The following is a 6,650-nucleotide window of genomic DNA, read 5'->3' as shown; positions in this document are numbered from 1 at the left end:
GGCCCAGATTTCGAGTCTTGTCCTGTCTGAAGGCGCGGGCAAGGCCCTGGGATAGGCCAGTGGGGATGAGAGGGCACCTCGATAAAGAAAGACACCTCGAGGGCAAAGAGGGAAGGGCGTAGGGCAGAGGAGCCTTTCGAAAAAGTAAAAGTTGGCGCCCTGGTCCCAAGACGCCGGACTCCAGCACCTCCCGGCCTCGCCATCTGGGTCTTTGTCTCCCAGCCCCTTCTCCCCGGCCCTCCTTGCTTCCTTGCTTATAACTTTGGCTCCAGCCCATAGCGCAGACCCTCCCGGTCCGACCCGCTCTCCCCAGTTGGACCTCGGCAGATGTACCCACGTGCTAATGTCTCCCCCTACTGGTCTTCTATAGCACCGCGGGTGCCTGGGACAGACTGAGAGCGCCCACTCCAACGGGAGCGTGGCACACACGAGCCTGGCACACGCGCTCGAGCACAAGACCCGGGACAGGGGTGGTGACCTTGGCTAGAACCGCGGCCCGGTATGGGGAGGAGGAGGGAGCACTAGGAGTAAGATCTGGGTTTGGGGTTGGCTCGGCGACTGCCGAGGACATAAAGTCTCCTCGCTGCTTCTTTATGGAGATAATTCGGTGAGCGACATTCCCAAAGTGCTCGCCATTTACACAGTTTCCTGTCCGTCTCTCACTTAAGTAGGAGGCTGATCTACTGAGTTCCTCACTGGATCCTCTGATGATCTCTTTGGTTCATAGAGTGGACCTCTATTTGGGGGGAAATAAAGAGGGAGAAGTGTGTTCCTCCCACTTTCAGGGACAGAGCCCGGAGGATGAGAAGGATCTGTGTAGAAAGAGAAGAAGAGGAGCTGTTTAGGGTCTCTCAGCTCCCAGCTGGACCCCTTATTGGGGTGTGAGCAAGGAGAGACAAGAACAAGGTGCAGGGACACACCAATAGTCCAGCTTGGAGACTAGGATTGCCCGAAGTGCATGGCAGGACAGCAAAACCTGAGAATGGAAAACAGCCTGCCACTTACTGAGTGCCTACTATGTGCCAGGAACCATGGTAGAGGCATTTCCCTTCACAATCCTTTGAGATGAGTTCCACAATCCCTATTTTATGTAAGAGGGAAAACTAAGGCTCAGGGGGAAGTGACTCATCTGAGGTCATGGAGCTGATCGGTGGTAGAAGCAGGATTTGGCCCCAGACTTCTCTGTCTCCTAAGCCTGTGCCCAGTTCCCTATACCCTACTGACTCGCCACATTTCCAGCACCTTCTTGCTTACTTGCTTACTTAATTCATTCCTGGTTAAAAGCTCGTTCATGCCTGGAAAGCAGCAACCTTCAGGACGGCCAGGACTCCACTCTTCACTCACAGTCCTCTGAGAGGTTTCTAGGCCTAGGAAAGTTCATCTGTGTCCCTGGCCATGCCCCCAAGTTCCCAGCTAGAGTCACCACCACCAAGCCCAGAATCAGCCTCAGATTCCACTGCCAACATGTCCAGTGCCCCTCGGGAGGTGAGCCCAAGACCAGGTGGGAAATGGGGCCGATGAAGCTATGCTGCCAGACTTGGGAAGCCTGGGAAGACAGCAGCAGCTCCTGAGTGTGCCAACGCCTCATCCTGGGTGGGGAGGGCACAGAGGAAAGAAGAGAGGACTCTGTGTCTAGGCCTGCCCCACAAGCTGGTCACCCCTGGTCACGACATAGCCTTTCTGCCTCAACCTGCCTACCGGAGCCTCAGTAGCAGGGCTGGGCCTACTCCCTGCTGCAGCCAGGGCCAATGACTCCAGGCTCCCACCTCCTGCCCCACCCTAGCAGGGCTTCTGATGTAGTGATTCATGCCCCTGAGGTAGGGAAAAATTACTCCTCAGGGAAGCCAGAGAGGAAGTCAGGATCTGTGGGGGATGTTGACCCTCTCTTATCCAAGCTCTCCCTATTCCAGTGGGAGTCACACCCCTCCCCAAGCCTCCCAGATCAGTGTCACCGAACACACACATCCCTCAGGGTTCAAGTCCACCGGTGTTTCCTGAGCACTGATCCTGTGCTTGCCTCTGAGCTGGGATCCAAAGAGGAGCCCACCAAGCCCTGCCTTCAAGGAGCTCCAAGCAGATGGAAATCAGTATGTGGGGGCCTCCTGGACCCAGGGATGCAGAACAACATCTAGCAGCTGCGGGAGGCCTCGGGTACCATAACAGCCCCCGGAGAGCTCAGCTTCCCACACCAATGGGAGGCAGGGGGAGTATGAACTTCAGAGCCATAGAGTTCACTGCTTATCAGTTGTGTCTCTTTGGGCAAGTCGCTTCCCCTGTGTGCTTCAGTTAACTCTTCTGTAACCTGAAGATCATCTCTTCTTCACGGAGCTGTGCTGAGTGGGGAGTGAGATATGCACAGAAAGGGCTTAGCTTCATGGCTGGCCCACCACGGTGCTTACTAAATGGAAACTATTATACCTCCGCAGAGCCTCCCACAGAGACATCCTCATTCCCGGTCACACATGTTCTCACCCGTTCACACATGCTTTGTGTGCCATGCACACATTTTTTAGCTCCTCTCGTTTTCTCACACGTGTACATATTCATACATGAACTTGCCGTCTTCCTCCCCTATCAGTTCACGCAGCACCAGCTGACAGGCTTGGTTCCTGCCTTCACGGGACGTGGAGCATAGTCCCCACATTTCCTCAAGTCACTGTCCTGCTCACGTGCATGGACATTCACACCCCCTCTCTATTACTGTGGCCCTTGTCCTTGACCTCTCCTTGCCTGCCTTGTACTCTCAGATAAGAGAAGTGAACTCCCTCATCTAAGGTCACACAGCCAGGAAGCAGAAGAGTCAGGATCCAAACCTGGGCCATTGAGCTGCACGACTTGAGCTTCTACACATGACTCTACTCGGACACCCCAGGGCTCTGGAAAGGAATGTGTGCCAAAGGGTGGACCTTGCACACTGAGGGCAGGAAGCCTGCCCCAAGGCCCGGGGCGATGCCATCTGGGACCACTCCATGAGGCTAGCAGCCCTCTCTCCTACCTACAATCATCTCTGGCCTGTCCTAAGCCTCCTGTCTGTCCCTTCGAAGACCCACAACCTCTGCCTGCATCCTCCTCACAGATACACACGACCACTCCCTACAGGGCAAGGGAGAGCCATGTTTCTTGAACAACTTCTGTAGGCCAGGCACTGTAGCCAGGTACTCTCACCCTTGGTCCTATGCTATCTTTGCTTAATTCACAGAACATCCCTGAGGTTGATATTGATAGGCCTATTTTAGAGAAGAGGAAACTGAGGCTCCAGGCTCAATCTGCCTGCATCCCCTGCCCCCGCCAACCTCAGCCTGCAAAGTCCTCTCTTGCCCAGCCAGATTTGTCCCGCCGCCCGCTTCTCTCCTTCTCTCCCTCTGCCTTCACTGCCCTCTAGCTGAGACCAGTTGGGGTCTGTGTTGAGCCCAGGCTGTCCTCCCTCCCCCACGAATACCTTGCTCTTCCCAAGTCACTCTATCTCTGGGTCAGGCTCAGGACAAGCCCAGGGTGGGACCTGAGCCCTCCTACTCCTCCTCCCGCCTGCTGGCTGCACCATATCCCAGATCAAGCCCCAGGTGGGTAAGCCCTGCTAGTCTAGTTTCACTGCAGCCATGGAGATTCTCAGTGGCTGGGGAAAGAGGGGCTGGTCCCAAAGGCCAAGGGTTCAACCAAACGTTCAACCCCCCCACCCCTCCCTTGTCCTTGCCCCAGCTTCATGCCTGGTTTATGGGTGTTTGCACTGAGATCACCTTGATCTTCCAAGTGTCAGTCACCAGAGATAGGAGGAGCCCTTCTCTTCCTGAGGTGGGCCTGCCCCGTCCCTCCCTCTCTCTTTATCCCCTCCTTATACCTCGTTACCCTTCCCTGGACTCCTAGAAATCTGTCCCAAGCCCATGGGCCCCACACAGGCAAATGGCCTCTGCCCCTGCTCCTCAAAAGAGCCTAGAGCAGAGCATCTGAGGGCCAGCGCATGGCTCAGTGTGGCATAGCAGGTGGCACAGGCTCTGGACTGCAGCCGGGACCCTCGGCTCCTTAGAGGCTTCATCTTTGGATATCCGTGCCCTGCTGTGTATCACTGATCTGGGCTCAACTTCCTCTAGCAGTCCCTCCTGTTCTCACTCTCCAGCCCTGTGGGGGACAGCTATGGGGGAAATCCTGCAGCACTCCAGCCCAGCCCACCTGTCACTCCCTCAACTCTGGTTACCTGGGGAGTGTGCAAAGAGGGACTGGGCCATTCATCACTGTCAGGGGCTCAGGAATTCAGGGGTGGGGGGCAGCCGTTGTCACCACCTGTCTCTGACCCCGGCCTAGCTCCCCATCTCGGAGAGCCAGTAAGCCCAGGGAAGGATGACACTGGCTGCAGAAATGACATCTTTGCCCAATTCTGCTCTTGGCTCCTTAGAGAACACACTGGACTTGTCAGGCCCCATAAACACAGGGAATAAAGTTCCCCTGGAGGAACACCCCAAGCAGACCAAATATTTGAACAACACGAGGAGCTGAGGGAAGGGGCAGTGCTTCTTCCTCTCTCCAGCCCTCCTAGCTCTGACCCCTCACTAGCCTATGAGATAACTTCCTGCCTTCCAACCTACCATAAATGCTAAAGGGTCAGGTTCTGGGCTTTCTCGACTGATAAACCCAAGCCTACTGTTACAAAGGTCATAAACCCCTGGGGGCATCCTGAGGATAGATAAGGGGCTGGACCCAGCTGGCCAGATAACCAATGGCAGATATATGGTACCCAGGCTCGCCACCCTCCAGCTGCCCCTGAGCCAACGGAGCCAGGATCTCTGACATTGAAACCTCTGCTCCCCACACGCACGACTTAGTCCAGCTTGGTTTAGAGACCTTCCTTCCCACCTTTTATCATCAAGGTCCCAGTGCCTGGGCTCAATGTACCTCCCAGTGCCCAGTTTCTTTCTAAGCCTTTAGTCTCCCCACCAACCTCTCCCACCGCGCCCCTGCCATACCCCCGCCTCCCCAGCGCTGCCCAAGTTGGAACTGGGGTGAGACCTCAATTGACAAACCACCCATCATCTTCCTCATGAGGAAGCCAACCCCCTCAGAAGAACATAAATTTCCCTGGCCTGGCTTGTTTTTCTTTCACAGCCGCTCTCCTGGACACAAACCAGAGACTATGGCAGCCTCTGGCTTTAGCCATGAGAGGTGGGGCTGGGGGTGGGGATGTGGAGAGGGAGGGAATTTTCCTCCTTAGACTGGTGTTCTGGGCAGGGGTGGGGAAGTCAGGAAGCTCTGGAGAGCTAAGAGTGTCTCTCTCGGGGGGATTAGGGCTCTATAGACGGTGGAGGAAGGAGGAGGGAATTTCAGAGGTAGGGAAATGAGACATTAGGCAGGTTGTTCAATCAAAGGGGTAGAATCTCCAAGGAAATCTGGCCCCAGTAGCCTCCATATTTCTCAATCTCTGTCGACCCCCAGTGGCCAGCCCAGTATTTGCATTCCAAAAGCTGACCCAGCACTGAGCCTGACCCCCAACAGCCCAAAGGGAGATGAGGGACACTCCCAGCTTCGGGTGCTGGCCTGCGCTGAGCTAAGCCAGGAACACCCTTTATCCTCCTCCCCCTCCTCCTCCCAGTACTAGAAATTCAATCTATCCAGGTCTACCGTAGCACCCACCTCTTCTGGGCAGCCTTCCTAGAAGGCCCTAGCCCACAGATCTGTTCCCTCCTTTGATCTCCATATCCTGACCGTATACCTCTTACTGGCACTTGGATTTTCAATATTTGTGTGTATCTGAGCTCTCCCACTACATGCTAACCTGGAGCAGAAACCACTGACTGCTTCTCCTTTATCTTCTGCATCAAAGCCAAGCATCAGGATGGGCATACAAGAGGTGAACAATAAATGCTAATGGTGTTGGAGTTGATGATGGTGGTGATGGTGGTGACAGGTACCATCTGCTGAGCACCTACTACGTTCCAGGTACTTTGTATCCATTCTCTCATTCAAAGTCATTTTATGCACAGACGAGAAAACTGGCATTCTCAGAAGTCAAGTGACCCAAATAACATCTCATGTCTAGTAAGTGGCAGACCTACGTGCTAGACACTGCCTTTACCCCTGGAAGGGACACAGGGATGACAATGACACAGGTCCTGACAACATGGCACGGTGTGGGCCACAGCAAAGACCATAGCTCCATGGAGCACAGAGGGACTAGCTTTGCATCCGTCCTCCTTGTCCTCTTTCTCATCTCAGGGTACTTCTTCTCTAGTTTGCTCATTTGGCAGAAGGACAGATAGCTCACCCCAGATGGGCAGTCTCTCAGGTCCTGTCACCTAAGGAGGCTGTGGCCAACTAGGAGACTCCTATAGACAATGGACACCTGAAAAAGTCAAGAATCCAGGATCACAGAAGGAGAGTCCATCAGAGGTTGCTACTCATGAAATACCCAGACCCTCCCAGGAACCAACATGGGTCAGTTCAGTTTACGAACACTGCTGGGCCTCCCCTGGGAGCCAGCCAGGTGCTGGAATCTGAGAGCAAACTGCCCCAGGTCAATACGCACCATTGAGTAGAGGGCCCATCGACCTGAGCCTTACTCTTGTCCGTGGCCTCCCTGAGTCATTTTGCCTTTCTCCAGCCTGGTGACCTTGGTGGAAATCGAGGCACTCTTTCCTCTCCCCTTCCCCAGGTAAGCCACTCAC

This window comes from Tursiops truncatus, chromosome X, assembly GCF_011762595.2.
Source record: "Tursiops truncatus isolate mTurTru1 chromosome X, mTurTru1.mat.Y, whole genome shotgun sequence".
Taxonomy (NCBI): Eukaryota; Metazoa; Chordata; class Mammalia; order Artiodactyla; family Delphinidae; genus Tursiops; species Tursiops truncatus.
This window is presented reverse-complemented; position numbering follows the sequence as displayed.